Source organism: Triturus cristatus, chromosome 8 (assembly GCF_964204655.1).
Source record: "Triturus cristatus chromosome 8, aTriCri1.1, whole genome shotgun sequence".
NCBI lineage: Eukaryota > Metazoa > Chordata > Amphibia > Caudata > Salamandridae > Triturus > Triturus cristatus.
In genome coordinates, this window is record NC_140591.1 from 54,817,566 (window position 1) to 54,833,704 (window position 16,139).

The 16,139-nt window shown below is 44.6% G+C and overlaps 2 non-coding genes across 2 annotated transcripts; both read right to left on the reverse strand.

The window, feature by feature from the left end:
* Positions 1–10,177: 10,177 nt before the first annotated feature.
* TRNAF-GAA (transfer RNA phenylalanine (anticodon GAA)) lies at positions 10,178–10,250 on the reverse strand. The gene has a single exon. It is a non-coding gene; the product is annotated as a tRNA-Phe (tRNA).
* A 5,759-nt stretch (positions 10,251–16,009) lies between these two features.
* TRNAF-GAA (transfer RNA phenylalanine (anticodon GAA)) lies at positions 16,010–16,082 on the reverse strand. Its single transcript has one exon. It is a non-coding gene; the product is annotated as a tRNA-Phe (tRNA).
* Between the last annotated feature and the right edge of the window lie 57 nt (positions 16,083–16,139).

A 16,139-nucleotide genomic window follows, 5' to 3' on the forward strand; every position in this document is an offset into this window, starting at 1 on the left:
GGATCCCCCAACGTTTCCTTACCCAGAATCCCCTGCAAACCTCAATTTTTGCTCAAAAAATCACTTTTTTCACACATTTTGGGGTGGGAAAGTAGTGGCATCACCGGGCTCACACAAATTTACCACCACCCAGCGTTCCCCCAGGTCTCCCGGTAAAAATGGTGCCTCACTTGTGTGGGAGGCCCAAGTACCCGCGGCAGGCAAGGGCCCCAAACGTAGTGAGGCGACCTTTGGGATAGGCAATGTTGATGTTGCCTCACTACGTTTGGGGCCCTTGCCTGCCGCGGGTACTTGGGCCTCCCACACAAGTGAGGCACCATTTTTACCGGGAGACCTGGGGGAACGCTGGGTGGTGGTAAATTTGTGTGAGCCCGGTGATGCCACTACTTTCCCACCCCCAAATGTGTTAAAAATGTGATTTTTTGAGCAAAAATTGAGGTTTGCAGGGGATTCTGGGTAAGGAAACGTTGGGGGATCCACGCAAGCCATACCTCCCTGGAAGCCGCCGGGTGTCTAGTTTTCAAAAATGCCTGGGTTTGGTAGGTTTCCCTAGATGGCCGCCGCGCACCGGGCCAAAAACCAAAGTGACCCCCCTTGCAAAACCAGGTGGTTTGGCGATAGGCCATCTTGAGGTGGCCTCACTACGTTTGGGGCCCTTGCCTGCCGCGGGTACTTGGGCCTCCCACACATGTGAGGCACCATTTTTACCGGGAGACCTGGGGGAACGCTGGGTGGTGGTAAATTTGTGTGAGCCCGGTGATGCCACTACTTTCCCACCCCCAAATGTGTTAAAAATGTGATTTTTTGAGCAAAAATTGAGGTTTGCAGGGGATTCTGGGTAAGGAAACGTTGGGGGATCCACGCAAGCCATACCTCCCTGGAAGCCGCCGGGTGTCTAGTTTTCAAAAATGCCTGGGTTTGGTAGGTTTCCCTAGATGGCCGCCGCGCACCGGGCCAAAAACCAAAGTGACCCCCCTTGCAAAACCAGGTGGTTTGGCGATAGGCCATCTTGAGGTGGCCTCACTACGTTTGGGGCCCTTGCCTGCCGCGGGTACTTGGGCCTCCCACACAAGTGAGGCACCATTTTTACCGGGAGACCTGGGGGAACGCTGGGTGGTGGTAAATTTGTGTGAGCCCGGTGATGCCACTACTTTCCCACCCCAAAATGTGTGAAAAAAGTGATTTTTTGAGCAAAAATTGAGGTTTGCAGGGGATTCTGGGTAAGGAAACGTTGGGGGATCCACGCAAGCCATACCTCCCTGGAAGCCGCCGGGTGTCTAGTTTTCAAAAATGCCTGGGTTTGGTAGGTTTCCCTAGATGGCCGCCGCGCACCGGGCCAAAAACCAAAGTGACCCCCCTTGCAAAACCAGGTGGTTTGGCGATAGGCCATCTTGAGGTGGCCTCACTACGTTTGGGGCCCTTGCCTGCCGCGGGTACTTGGGCCTCCCACACAAGTGAGGCACCATTTTTACCGGGAGACCTGGGGGAACGCTGGGTGGTGGTAAATTTGTGTGAGCCCGGTGATGCCACTACTTTCCCACCCCCAAATGTGTTAAAAATGTGATTTTTTGAGCAAAAATTGAGGTTTGCAGGGGATTCTGGGTAAGGAAACGTTGGGGGATCCACGCAAGCCATACCTCCCTGGAAGCCGCCGGGTGTCTAGTTTTCAAAAATGCCTGGGTTTGGTAGGTTTCCCTAGATGGCCGCCGCGCACCGGGCCAAAAACCAAAGTGACCCCCCTTGCAAAACCAGGTGGTTTGGCGATAGGCCATCTTGAGGTGGCCTCACTACGTTTGGGGCCCTTGCCTGCCGCGGGTACTTGGGCCTCCCACACAAGTGAGGCACCATTTTTACCGGGAGACCTGGGGGAACGCTGGGTGGTGGTAAATTTGTGTGAGCCCGGTGATGCCACTACTTTCCCACCCCAAAATGTGTGAAAAAAGTGATTTTTTGAGCAAAAATTGAGGTTTGCAGGGGATTCTGGGTAAGGAAACGTTGGGGGATCCACGCAAGCCATACCTCCCTGGAAGCCGCCGGGTGTCTAGTTTTCAAAAATGCCTGGGTTTGGTAGGTTTCCCTAGATGGCCGCCGCGCACCGGGCCAAAAACCAAAGTGACCCCCCTTGCAAAACCAGGTGGTTTGGCGATAGGCCATCTTGAGGTGGCCTCACTACGTTTGGGGCCCTTGCCTGCCGCGGGTACTTGGGCCTCCCACACAAGTGAGGCACCATTTTTACCGGGAGACCTGGGGGAACGCTGGGTGGTGGTAAATTTGTGTGAGCCCGGTGATGCCACTACTTTCCCACCCCAAAATGTGTGAAAAAAGTGATTTTTTGAGCAAAAATTGAGGTTTGCAGGGGATTCTGGGTAAGGAAACGTTGGGGGATCCACGCAAGCCATACCTCCCTGGAAGCCGCCGGGTGTCTAGTTTTCAAAAATGCCTGGGTTTGGTAGGTTTCCCTAGATGGCCGCCGCGCACCGGGCCAAAAACCAAAGTGACCCCCCTTGCAAAACCAGGTGGTTTGGCGATAGGCCATCTTGAGGTGGCCTCACTACGTTTGGGGCCCTTGCCTGCCGCGGGTACTTGGGCCTCCCACACAAGTGAGGCACCATTTTTACCGGGAGACCTGGGGGAACGCTGGGTGGTGGTAAATTTGTGTGAGCCCGGTGATGCCACTACTTTCCCACCCCAAAATGTGTGAAAAAAGTGATTTTTTGAGCAAAAATTGAGGTTTGCAGGGGATTCTGGGTAAGGAAACGTTGGGGGATCCACGCAAGCCATACCTCCCTGGAAGCCGCCGGGTGTCTAGTTTTCAAAAATGCCTGGGTTTGGTAGGTTTCCCTAGATGGCCGCCGCGCACCGGGCCAAAAACCAAAGTGACCCCCCTTGCAAAACCAGGTGGTTTGGCGATAGGCCATCTTGAGGTGGCCTCACTACGTTTGGGGCCCTTGCCTGCCGCGGGTACTTGGGCCTCCCACACAAGTGAGGCACCATTTTTACCGGGAGACCTGGGGGAACGCTGGGTGGTGGTAAATTTGTGTGAGCCCGGTGATGCCACTACTTTCCCACCCCAAAATGTGTGAAAAAAGTGATTTTTTGAGCAAAAATTGAGGTTTGCAGGGGATTCTGGGTAAGGAAACGTTGGGGGATCCACGCAAGCCATACCTCCCTGGAAGCCGCCGGGTGTCTAGTTTTCAAAAATGCCTGGGTTTGGTAGGTTTCCCTAGATGGCCGCCGCGCACCGGGCCAAAAACCAAAGTGACCCCCCTTGCAAAACCAGGTGGTTTGGCGATAGGCCATCTTGAGGTGGCCTCACTACCTTTGGGGCCCTTGCCTGCCGCGGGTACTTGGGCCTCCCACACAAGTGAGGCACCATTTTTACCGGGAGACCTGGGGGAACGCTGGGTGGTGGTAAATTTGTGTGAGCCCGGTGATGCCACTACTTTCCCACCCCAAAATGTGTTAAAAAAGTGATTTTTTGAGCAAAAATTGAGGTTTGCAGGGGATTCTGGGTAAGGAAACGTTGGGGGATCCACGCAAGCCATACCTCCCTGGAAACCGCCGGGTGTCTAGTTTTCAGAAATGTATAGGTTTGGTAGGTTTCCCTAGGTGCCGGCAGGGCTAGGGTACAAAATCTACAGCTAGTCACTTTGCCAAAAAAAGGGTCATTTTTCACTCCAAAACCACGTTGCGTTTTGCGCCGTTTCCTGTCGCGGGCACTAGGCCGACCCGCACAAGTGAGGTACCATTTTTCTCGTAGGACTTTGGGGAACGCGGGGTGGGTGGAAATTTGTGGATCCACGCAGATTCCAGAACTTTCCATCACAGAAATGTGGGGAAAATGTGTTTTTTTTGTCAATTTTTTACGTTTGCAAGGGATTCTGGGTAACAGACCATGGTGGGAGGCAGTCAAGTCACCCCATCCTGGATTCCCCTGGGTGTCTAGTTTTCAGAAATGTATAGGTTTGCTAGGTTTCCCTAGGTGCCGGCAGGGCTAGGGTACAAAATCTACAGCTAGTCACTTTGCCAAAAAAAAGGGTCATTTTTCACTCCAAAACCACGTTGCGTTTTGCGCCGTTTCCTGTCGCGGGCACTAGGCCGACCCGCACAAGTGAGGTACCATTTTTCTCGTAGGACTTTGGGGAACGCGGGGTGGGTGGAAATTTGTGGATCCACGCAGATTCCAGAACTTTCCATCACAGAAATGTGGGGAAAATGTGTTTTTTTTGTCAATTTTTTACGTTTGCAAGGGATTCTGGGTAACAGACCATGGTGGGAGGCAGTCAAGTCACCCCATCCTGGATTCCCCTGGGTGTCTAGTTTTCAGAAATGTATAGGTTTGCTAGGTTTCCCTAGGTGCCGGCAGGGCTAGGGTACAAAATCTACAGCTAGTCACTTTGCCAAAAAAAGGGTCATTTTTCACTCCAAAACCACGTTGCGTTTTGCGCCGTTTCCTGTCGCGGGCACTAGGCCGACCCGCACAAGTGAGGTACCATTTTTCTCGTAGGACTTTGGGGAACGCGGGGTGGGTGGAAATTTGTGGATCCACGCAGATTCCAGAACTTTCCATCACAGAAATGTGGGGAAAATGTGTTTTTTTTGTCAATTTTTTACGTTTGCAAGGGATTCTGGGTAACAGACCATGGTGGGAGGCAGTCAAGTCACCCCATCCTGGATTCCCCTGGGTGTCTAGTTTTCAGAAATGTATAGGTTTGCTAGGTTTCCCTAGGTGCCGGCAGGGCTAGGGTACAAAATCTACAGCTAGTCACTTTGCCAAAAAAAGGGTCATTTTTCACTCCAAAACCACGTTGCGTTTTGCGCCGTTTCCTGTCGCGGGCACTAGGCCGACCCGCACAAGTGAGGTACCATTTTTCTCGTAGGACTTTGGGGAACGCGGGGTGGGTGGAAATTTGTGGATCCACGCAGATTCCAGAACTTTCCATCACAGAAATGTGGGGAAAATGTGTTTTTTTTGTCAATTTTTTACGTTTGCAAGGGATTCTGGGTAACAGACCATGGTGGGAGGCAGTCAAGTCACCCCATCCTGGATTCCCCTGGGTGTCTAGTTTTCAGAAATGTATAGGTTTGCTAGGTTTCCCTAGGTGCCGGCAGGGCTAGGGTACAAAATCTACAGCTAGTCACTTTGCCAAAAAAAGGGTCATTTTTCACTCCAAAACCACGTTGCGTTTTGCGCCGTTTCCTGTCGCGGGCACTAGGCCGACCCGCACAAGTGAGGTACCATTTTTCTCGTAGGACTTTGGGGAACGCGGGGTGGGTGGAAATTTGTGGATCCACGCAGATTCCAGAACTTTCCATCACAGAAATGTGGGGAAAATGTGTTTTTTTTGTCAATTTTTTACGTTTGCAAGGGATTCTGGGTAACAGACCATGGTGGGAGGCAGTCAAGTCACCCCATCCTGGATTCCCCTGGGTGTCTAGTTTTCAGAAATGTATAGGTTTGCTAGGTTTCCCTAGGTGCCGGCAGGGCTAGGGTACAAAATCTACAGCTAGTCACTTTGCCAAAAAAAGGGTCATTTTTCACTCCAAAACCACGTTGCGTTTTGCGCCGTTTCCTGTCGCGGGCACTAGGCCGACCCGCACAAGTGAGGTACCATTTTTCTCGTAGGACTTTGGGGAACGCGGGGTGGGTGGAAATTTGTGGATCCACGCAGATTCCAGAACTTTCCATCACAGAAATGTGGGGAAAATGTGTTTTTTTTGTCAATTTTTTACGTTTGCAAGGGATTCTGGGTAACAGACCATGGTGGGAGGCAGTCAAGTCACCCCATCCTGGATTCCCCTGGGTGTCTAGTTTTCAGAAATGTATAGGTTTGCTAGGTTTCCCTAGGTGCCGGCAGGGCTAGGGTACAAAATCTACAGCTAGTCACTTTGCCAAAAAAAGGGTCATTTTTCACTCCAAAACCATGTTGCGTTTTGCGCCGTTTCCTGTCGCGGGCACTAGGCCGACCCGCACAAGTGAGGTACCATTTTTCTCGTAGGACTTTGGGGAACGCGGGGTGGGTGGAAATTTGTGGATCCACGCAGATTCCAGAACTTTCCATCACAGAAATGTGGGGAAAATGTGTTTTTTTTGTCAATTTTTTACGTTTGCAAGGGATTCTGGGTAACAGACCATGGTGGGAGGCAGTCAAGTCACCCCATCCTGGATTCCCCTGGGTGTCTAGTTTTCAGAAATGTATAGGTTTGCTAGGTTTCCCTAGGTGCCGGCAGGGCTAGGGTACAAAATCTACAGCTAGTCACTTTGCCAAAAAAAGGGTCATTTTTCACTCCAAAACCACGTTGCGTTTTGCGCCGTTTCCTGTCGCGGGCACTAGGCCGACCCGCACAAGTGAGGTACCATTTTTCTCGTAGGACTTTGGGGAACGCGGGGTGGGTGGAAATTTGTGGATCCACGCAGATTCCAGAACTTTCCATCACAGAAATGTGGGGAAAATGTGTTTTTTTTGTCAATTTTTTACGTTTGCAAGGGATTCTGGGTAACAGACCATGGTGGGAGGCAGTCAAGTCACCCCATCCTGGATTCCCCTGGGTGTCTAGTTTTCAGAAATGTATAGGTTTGCTAGGTTTCCCTAGGTGCCGGCAGGGCTAGGGTACAAAATCTACAGCTAGTCACTTTGCCAAAAAAAGGGTCATTTTTCACTCCAAAACCATGTTGCGTTTTGCGCCGTTTCCTGTCGCGGGCACTAGGCCGACCCGCACAAGTGAGGTACCATTTTTCTCGTAGGACTTTGGGGAACGCGGGGTGGGTGGAAATTTGTGGATCCACACAGATTCCAGAACTTTCCATCACAGAAATGTGGGGGAAATGTGTTTTTTTTGTCAATTTTTTACGTTTGCAAGGGATTCTGGGTAACAGACCATGGTGGGAGGCAGTCAAGTCACCCCATCCTGGATTCCCCTGGGTGTCTAGTTTTCAGAAATGTATAGGTTTGCTAGGTTTCCCTAGGTGCCGGCAGGGCTAGGGTACAAAATCTACAGCTAGTCACTTTGCCAAAAAAAGGGTCATTTTTCACTCCAAAACCATGTTGCGTTTTGCGCCGTTTCCTGTCGCGGGCACTAGGCCGACCCGCACAAGTGAGGTACCATTTTTCTCGTAGGACTTTGGGGAACGCGGGGTGGGTGGAAATTTGTGGATCCACGCAGATTCCAGAACTTTCCATCACAGAAATGTGGGGAAAATGTGTTTTTTTTGTCAATTTTTTACGTTTGCAAGGGATTCTGGGTAACAGACCATGGTGGGAGGCAGTCAAGTCACCCCATCCTGGATTCCCCTGGGTGTCTAGTTTTCAGAAATGTATAGGTTTGCTAGGTTTCCCTAGGTGCCGGCAGGGCTAGGGTACAAAATCTACAGCTAGTCACTTTGCCAAAAAAAGGGTCATTTTTCACTCCAAAACCACGTTGCGTTTTGCGCCGTTTCCTGTCGCGGGCACTAGGCCGACCCGCACAAGTGAGGTACCATTTTTCTCGTAGGACTTTGGGGAACGCGGGGTGGGTGGAAATTTGTGGATCCACGCAGATTCCAGAACTTTGCATCACAGAAATGTGGGGAAAATGTGGTTTTTTTTTCAATTTTTTACGTTTGCAAGGGATTCTGGGTAACAGACCATGGTGGGAGGCAGTCAAGTCACCCCATCCTGGATTCCCCTGGGTGTCTAGTTTTCAGAAATGTATAGGTTTGCTAGGTTTCCCTAGGTGCCGGCAGGGCTAGGGTACAAAATCTACAGCTAGTCACTTTGCCAAAAAAAGGGTCATTTTTCACTCCAAAACCACGTTGCGTTTTGCGCCGTTTCCTGTCGCGGGCACTAGGCCGACCCGCACAAGTGAGGTACCATTTTTCTCGTAGGACTTTGGGGAACGCGGGGTGGGTGGAAATTTGTGGATCCACGCAGATTCCAGAACTTTGCATCACAGAAATGTGGGGAAAATGTGGTTTTTTTTTCAATTTTTTACGTTTGCAAGGGATTCTGGGTAACAGACCATGGTGGGAGGCAGTCAAGTCACCCCATCCTGGATTCCCCTGGGTGTCTAGTTTTCAGAAATGTATAGGTTTGCTAGGTTTCCCTAGGTGCCGGCAGGGCTAGGGTACAAAATCTACAGCTAGTCACTTTGCCAAAAAAAGGGTCATTTTTCACTCCAAAACCACGTTGCGTTTTGCGCCGTTTCCTGTCGCGGGCACTAGGCCGACCCGCACAAGTGAGGTACCATTTTTCTCGTAGGACTTTGGGGAACGCGGGGTGGGTGGAAATTTGTGGATCCACGCAGATTCCAGAACTTTGCATCACAGAAATGTGGGGAAAATGTGGTTTTTTTTTCAATTTTTTACGTTTGCAAGGGATTCTGGGTAACAGACCATGGTGGGAGGCAGTCAAGTCACCCCATCCTGGATTCCCCTGGGTGTCTAGTTTTCAAAAATGTATAGGTTTGCTAGGTTTCCCTAGGTGCCGGCAGGGCTAGGGTTCAAAAACTACAGCTAGACTCTTTGCAAAAAAAGTGTAAATTTTCAGTGTGAAAATGTGGTGTGTTCACCTTAGGTTTTGAGCCACTTCCTGTCGTGGGCACTATGCCTACCCACACAAGTGAGGTACCATTTTTCTCGGGAGACTTAGGGTAGTTCAAATTTGTAAAGCTACTGTTATTACCTGTTGATTTTTGATGCATTTCTCCCTTCCAAATGAAAGACATTGTGTAAAAAAAAAGTCATTTTGAAAAATGACCAATAATTGTCATGCAAATATGAGTATTCCCAATTTCGAAAATGTGCAAATATGCACTGTTTCTGAACTCTGTAATTTGTTCCCATTTCAGAAATACATAGGTGACTTTCATACCGATTTTTCCAAGTATACATTTTCCCACAATAATTGCTATATACCCGGACCAAAAAAAAAAAACATTACAAAATGCTGCTCATTTTTCTACTCTGGGTTCGTTGGGCTCTTGATGAACCTACAAGTCCTATATGTCCACACAACCAGGAAGGTCTACCGGATGTAACGGTACATTGCTTTCAAAGAGATGTCATAATTCGAAGAAGTTACAGGTAAAAACGTTGACTCAAGAGGCTGCTTTTTTCAACAAATTTTTAATTTCTCATATATTTGCCTGTAAATTTCTATAAAGAAACCTTGATGGATCTACGCAAATGACCCCTTGCTGAATTCAGAATTTTGTCTACTTTTCAAAAATGTATAGCTTTCCAGGATCCATTATTGTTTTGTTACCCTTTTCTACCGTTAACTGGAAGGAGGTTGAAAGCACAAAAAATAGCAAAAATAGGGTATGTCCCAGAAAAATGCCAAAACTGTGTAAAAAATGTTGGTTTTCTAACAAAAGTCTGTCATTCCCTAAAAGCTGGAGAAATTGTGATTTCAGCCCCACAAACCCTTTTTTGATACCATTTGCAGAGAAAAACCCAGAAGCTTTCATTTGCAGCCCATTTTTCACATTTTTCACAAAAAAAAAAAAAAATTGCTGTATTTTGACTAATTTCTGGGAACCCTCTAGGAGAATCCACAAACCCTGGGTACCTTTAGAATCCCCAAGATGTTGGAAGAAAAGGACGCAAATTTGGCGTGGATACCTAATGTGGTCAAAAAGTTACAGGGGCCTAAGCGCGCACTACCTCAAATAGCCCAAAAAGGGCTTAGCACAGGAGGGGAAAAGGCCTAGCAGCGAAGGGGTTAATAATTGTAGACGATACATACAGAACCTGGTCATTCTATTTTCGTTTATAGTTATGTGTTAAAGTGTCCAGTATCATTCAGCAGGTAACTTGGTCTGATGAGTGAATATCCTTTTTAGGGGACAAGGTAGGTAGAATTTTTTTTTCTAAACTCTGAATTGACATACTCTGAAACACAGACCTATATGGCCAGGGTGTACAAGCTATGTCATCTGACTACTGACAGTTTTGTATAAGGGGAATTGGAGGCTGATGCAGGCAAAGCTTTACTTTAAAATAAAGCAAGAAGTTGCAAATAAATGAGGCATAGTTGAATACAAGAGAGGTGGAAGCAAGTTTGAAAGGAAGACAGAAAGTAAATAATATGTTGAATTGATTGTGTTGTTGATCAGATTGATAAAAGGTTTTGATAAAGAAGAGCGTTGATTTAACTCCAAACAGCTTTTGTGACATGAAAAGCAGAAGTTGAAATTGTGCCGAAACCCGGGATTGAACCAGGGACCTTTAGATCTTCAGTCTAACGCTCTCCCAACTGAGCTATTTCGGCCTGCTGGTAGTTTGGGTCTTCATCCTTTCTTTTAAACTTCCCAAGAAAATAGATGCTCAACCTCATGCTAGAGCTATGTTTTAAGATGTCCTGTATCATTCATCAGTTAACGGGTGCAATAGGTAAATAGCATTTTTCGGATCCAGGTTAGGTAGCTTTTGTTTTTTACTCTGAATGGACTAGCACCATATTACACAGAGGTATTTGGCCTGAGTAGGTAAGCTATGTCATCTGAATACTGAAATCTGTGTTCAAGGAGAAGTGGAAGCTGATGCAGACAAGAGTTTACTTTACAAAAAAGCATGAAATAGGAAACATTTGTAGTCGAAGCTGAATGCAAGAGAGGTGGAAGCAAATTTAGAAGGAGGACAGAAAGACAATTCTATGTTGAATTGATCATGTTGTCGATCAGTTGATCAAATATTTTGATAAATAAAGAAAGAAAAACTTGAGCTGATACCAAGAAATATTTTGTGAGAAGCAAGAAACCTCTCAGACTTTTCCGAAACCCAGCATTTAACAAGGGACTTTTAGATTTTCAATCTAACACTCTCCCAACTGAGCTATTTCATCCAGCTGGCCATTTTGGCTTTCTGTTGTATTTTTGATAATTGTTAAAGATAAATGCAGACCCTGGTCATTCTATCTGCATGTGCAGTTATGTGTTAAATTGTCCAATGTTATTCAGCAGCTAAATTGGTCTGATGGGTGAATTTCCTTTTTAGGAGCCAAGTTAGTTAGAAGATGTTTGTAAACTATGAATGGACTTATACTCAGACACACAGACCTATGTGGCGAGGGTAGGCAAACTAGGTCATCTGACTACTAACAGTTTTGTATAAGGGGAACTCGAGGCTGATGCAGGCAAAGCTTTACTTTCAATTAAAGGAAGAATTGGCAAATAAAGCAGGTAAAGTTGAATACAAGAGAGGTGGAAGCAAGTTTGACAGAAAGACAGAATGTAAAAAATATGTTGAAATGGTTGTCTTTTCGATCAGCTTGATAAAAGGTTTTGATCATTATAAACAACGTCAATATGAGTTGACTCCAAATAGCATTTGTGGCATGCAAAGCAGAAGTTCAAAATGTGCCTAAACCCGGGATTGAACCAGGGACCTTTAGATCTTCAGTCTACTGCTCTCCCAACTGAGCTATTTCATCCAGCTGGCAATTTTGGCTTTCTGTTGTATTTTTTATAATTGTTAAAGATAAATGCAGAACCTGGTCACTCTATCTGCATGTGCAGTTATGTGTTAAATTGTCCAGTATTATTCAGTAGCTAAATTGGTCTGATGGGTGAATTTCCTTTTTAGGAGCCAAGTTAGTTAGATGATGTTTGTAAACTATGAATGGACTTATACTCAGAAACACAGACCTATATGGCGAGGGTCGGCAAGCTAGGTCATCTGACTACTAACAGTTTTGTATAAGGGGAACTGGAGGCTGATGCAGGCAAAGCTTTACTTTCAATTAAAGGAAGAATTGGGAAATAAAGGAGGCAAAGTTGAATACAAGAGAGGTGGAAGCAAGTTTGAAAGAAAGACAGAAAGTAAATAATATGTTGAATTAATTGTATTGTCGATTATCTTGATAAAAGGTTTTGATCATTATAAACAAAGTCAATATGAGTTGACTCAAAATAGTCTTTGTGGCATGCAAAGCAGAAGTTCAAAATGTGCCGAAACACGGGATCGAACCAGGGACCTTTGGATCTTCAGTCTAACGCTCTCCCAACTGAGCTATTTCGGCCTGCCAGCAGCTATAGTATTCAGCCTCTTTTTTTGAACAATCCCAGAACAGAGATGCAGAACCTGGATTTTCAATCTGAGGTTAGAACTGTGTTTTAATGTGTCCTGCATTGTTCAGCAGCTAACTGGTGAAATGGGTGAGTAGCGTTTTTGGGATAAATGTTAGGTCGTTTTTCTTTTAAAACTCTCAGTGGACCAGCACTGTATTACACAGACGTATGTCGCCTGAGTAGGTAAGCTATGTCATCTCAATACTGACAACTTTGTTCAAGGAGAAGTGAAAGCTGATGCAGACAAGAGTTTACTTTGAAAAAAGTATAAAATGGGATAAATTTGTCATCAAAGCTGATGGCAAGAGAGGTGGAAGCAAGTTTAGAAGGAGGACAGAAAGACAACTTTTTGTTGAAGTTATCATGTTGTTGATCAGTTGATAAAATATTTTGAGAAATAAAGAAAAAAACTAGAGCTGATTTCAAGAAATATTTTGCAAGAATGTAGGATCCCCTCGCACTGTGCTGAAAGTCAGGATTGAATCAGGTACCTTAAGCTCTTCAGTCTAACGATCTCCCAACTGAGATATTTCAGCCAACAAGTCCCTGTGGCCTCCTGATGTATTATTAATAATTGTAGACGATACATACAGAACCTGGTCATTCTATTTTCGTTTATAGTTATGTGTTAAAGTGTCCAGTATCATTCAGCAGGTAACTTGGTCTGATGAGTGAATATCCTTTTTAGGGGACAATGTAGGTAGAATTTTTTTTTCTAAACTCTGAATTGACTTATACTCTGAAACACAGACCTATATGGCCAGGGTGTACAAGCTATGTCATCTGACTACTGACAGTTTTGTATAAGGGGAATTGGAGGCTGATGCAGGCAAAGCTTTACTTTAAAATAAAGCAAGAAGTTTCAAATAAATGAGGCATAGTTGAATACAAGAGAGGTGGAAGCAAGTTTGAAAAGAAGACAGAAAGTAAATAATATGTTGAATTGATTGTGTTGTTGATCAGATTGATAAAAGGTTTTGATAAAGAAGAGCGTTGATTTAACTCCAAACAGCTTTTGTGACTGAAAAGCAGAAGTTGAAATTGTGCCGAAACCCGGGATTGAACCAGGGACCTTTAGATCTTCCGTCTAACACTCTCCCAACTGAGCTATTTCGGCCTGCTGTTAGTTTGGGTCTTCATCCTTTCTTTTAAACTTCCCAAGAAAATAGATGCTCAACCTCATGCTAGAGCTATGTTTTAAGATGTCCTGTATCATTCATCAGTTAACGGGTGCAATAGGTAAATAGCATTTTTCGGATCCAGGTTAGGTAGCTTTTTTTTTTACTCTGAATGGACTAGCACCATATTACACAGAGGTATTTGGCCTGAGTAGGTAAGCTATGTCATCTGAATACTGAAATCTGTGTTCAAGGAGAAGTGGAAGCTGATGCAGACAAGAGTTTACTTTACAAAAAAGCATGAAATAGGAAACATTTGTAGTCGAAGCTGAATGCAAGAGAGGTGGAAGCAAATTTAGAAGGAGGACAGAAAGACAATTCTATGTTGAATTGATCATGTTGTCGATCAGTTGATCAAATATTTTGATAAATAAAGAAAGAAAAACTTGAGCTGATACCAAGAAATATTTTGTGAGAAGCAAGAAACCTCTCAGACTTTTCCGAAACCCAGCATTGAACAAGGGACTTTTAGATTTTCAATCTAACACTCTCCCAACTGAGCTATTTCATCCAGCTGGCCATTTTGGCTTTCTGTTGTATTTTTGATAATTGTTAAAGATAAATGCAGACCCTGGTCATTCTATCTGCATGTGCAGTTATGTGTTAAATTGTCCAATGTTATTCAGCAGCTAAATTGGTCTGATGGGTGAATTTCCTTTTTAGGAGCCAAGTTAGTTAGAAGATGTTTGTAAACTATGAATGGACTTATACTCAGACACACAGACCTATGTGGCGAGGGTAGGCAAACTAGGTCATCTGACTACTAACAGTTTTGTATAAGGGGAACTCGAGGCTGATGCAGGCAAAGCTTTACTTTCAATTAAAGGAAGAATTGGCAAATAAAGCAGGTAAAGTTGAATACAAGAGAGGTGGAAGCAAGTTTGACAGAAAGACAGAATGTAAAAAATATGTTGAAATGGTTGTCTTTTCGATCAGCTTGATAAAAGGTTTTGATCATTATAAACAACGTCAATATGAGTTGACTCCAAATAGCATTTGTGGCATGCAAAGCAGAAGTTCAAAATGTGCCTAAACCCGGGATTGAACCAGGGACCTTTAGATCTTCAGTCTACTGCTCTCCCAACTGAGCTATTTCATCCAGTGTGGCAATTTTGGCTTTCTGTTGTATTTTTTATAATTGTTAAAGATAAATGCAGAACCTGGTCACTCTATCTGCATGTGCAGTTATGTGTTAAATTGTCCAGTATTATTCAGTAGCTAAATTGGTCTGATGGGTGAATTTCCTTTTTAGGAGCCAAGTTAGTTAGATGATGTTTGTAAACTATGAATGGACTTATACTCAGAAACACAGACCTATATGGCGAGGGTCGGCAAGCTAGGTCATCTGACTACTAACAGTTTTGTATAAGGGGAACTGGAGGCTGATGCAGGCAAAGCTTTACTTTCAATTAAAGGAAGAATTGGGAAATAAAGGAGGCAAAGTTGAATACAAGAGAGGTGGAAGCAAGTTTGAAAGAAAGACAGAAAGTAAATAATATGTTGAATTAATTGTATTGTCGATTATCTTGATAAAAGGTTTTGATCATTATAAACAAAGTCAATATGAGTTGACTCAAAATAGTCTTTGTGGCATGCAAAGCAGAAGTTCAAAATGTGCCGAAACCCGGGATCGAACCAGGGACCTTTAGATCTTCAGTCTAACACTGTCCCAACTGAGCTATTTCAGCCTGCCAGCAGCTATAGTATTCAGCCTCTTTTTTTGAACAATCCCAGAACAGAGATGCAGAACCTGGATTTTCAATCTGAGGTTAGAACTGTGTTTTAATGTGTCCTGCATTGTTCAGCAGCTAACTGGTGAAATGGGTGAGTAGCGTTTTTGGGATAAATGTTAGGTCGTTTTTCTTTTAAAACTCTGAGTGGACCAGCACTGTATTACACAGACGTATGTCGCCTGAGTAGGTAAGCTATGTCATCTCAATACTGACAACTTTGTTCAAGGAGAAGTGAAAGCTGATGCAGACAAGTGTTTACTTTGAAAAAAGTATAAAATGGGATAAATTCGTCATCAAAGTTGATGGCAAGAGAGGTGGAAGCAAGTTTAGAAGGAGGACAGAAAGACAACTTTTTGTTGAAGTTATCATGTTGTTGATCAGTTGATAAAATATTTTGAGAAATAAAGAAAAAAAAAATAGAGCTGATTTCAAGAAATATTTTGCAAGAATGTAGGATCCCCTCGCACTGTGCTGAAAGTCAGGATTGAATCAGGTACCTTAAGCTCTTCAGTCTAACGATCTCCCAACTGAGATATTTCAGCCAACAAGTCCCTGTGGCCTCCTGATGTATTATTAATAATTGTAGACGATACATACAGAACCTGGTCATTCTATTTTCGTTTATAGTTATGTGTTAAAGTGTCCAGTATCATTCAGCAGGTAACTTGGTTTGATGAGTGAATATCCTTTTTAGGGGACAAGGTAGGTAGAATTTTTTTTTCTAAACTCTGAATTGACTTATACTCTGAAACACAGACCTATATGGCCAGGGTGTACAAGCTATGTCATCTGACTACTGACAGTTTTGTATAAGGGGAATTGGAGGCTGATGCAGGCAAAGCTTTACTTTAAAATAAAGCAAGAAGTTTCAAATAAATGAGGCATAGTTGAATACAAGAGAGGTGGAAGCAAGTTTGAAAAGAAGACAGAAAGTAAATAATATGTTGAATTGATTGTGTTGTTGATCAGATTGATAAAAGGTTTTGATAAAGAAGAGCGTTGATTTAACTCCAAACAGCTTTTGTGACTGAAAAGCAGAAGTTGAAATTGTGCCGAAACCCGGGATTGAACCAGGGACCTTTAGATCTTCAGTCTAACACTCTCCCAACTGAGCTATTTCGGCCTGCTGTTAGTTTGGGTCTTCATCCTTTCTTTTAAACTTCCCAAGAAAATAGATGCT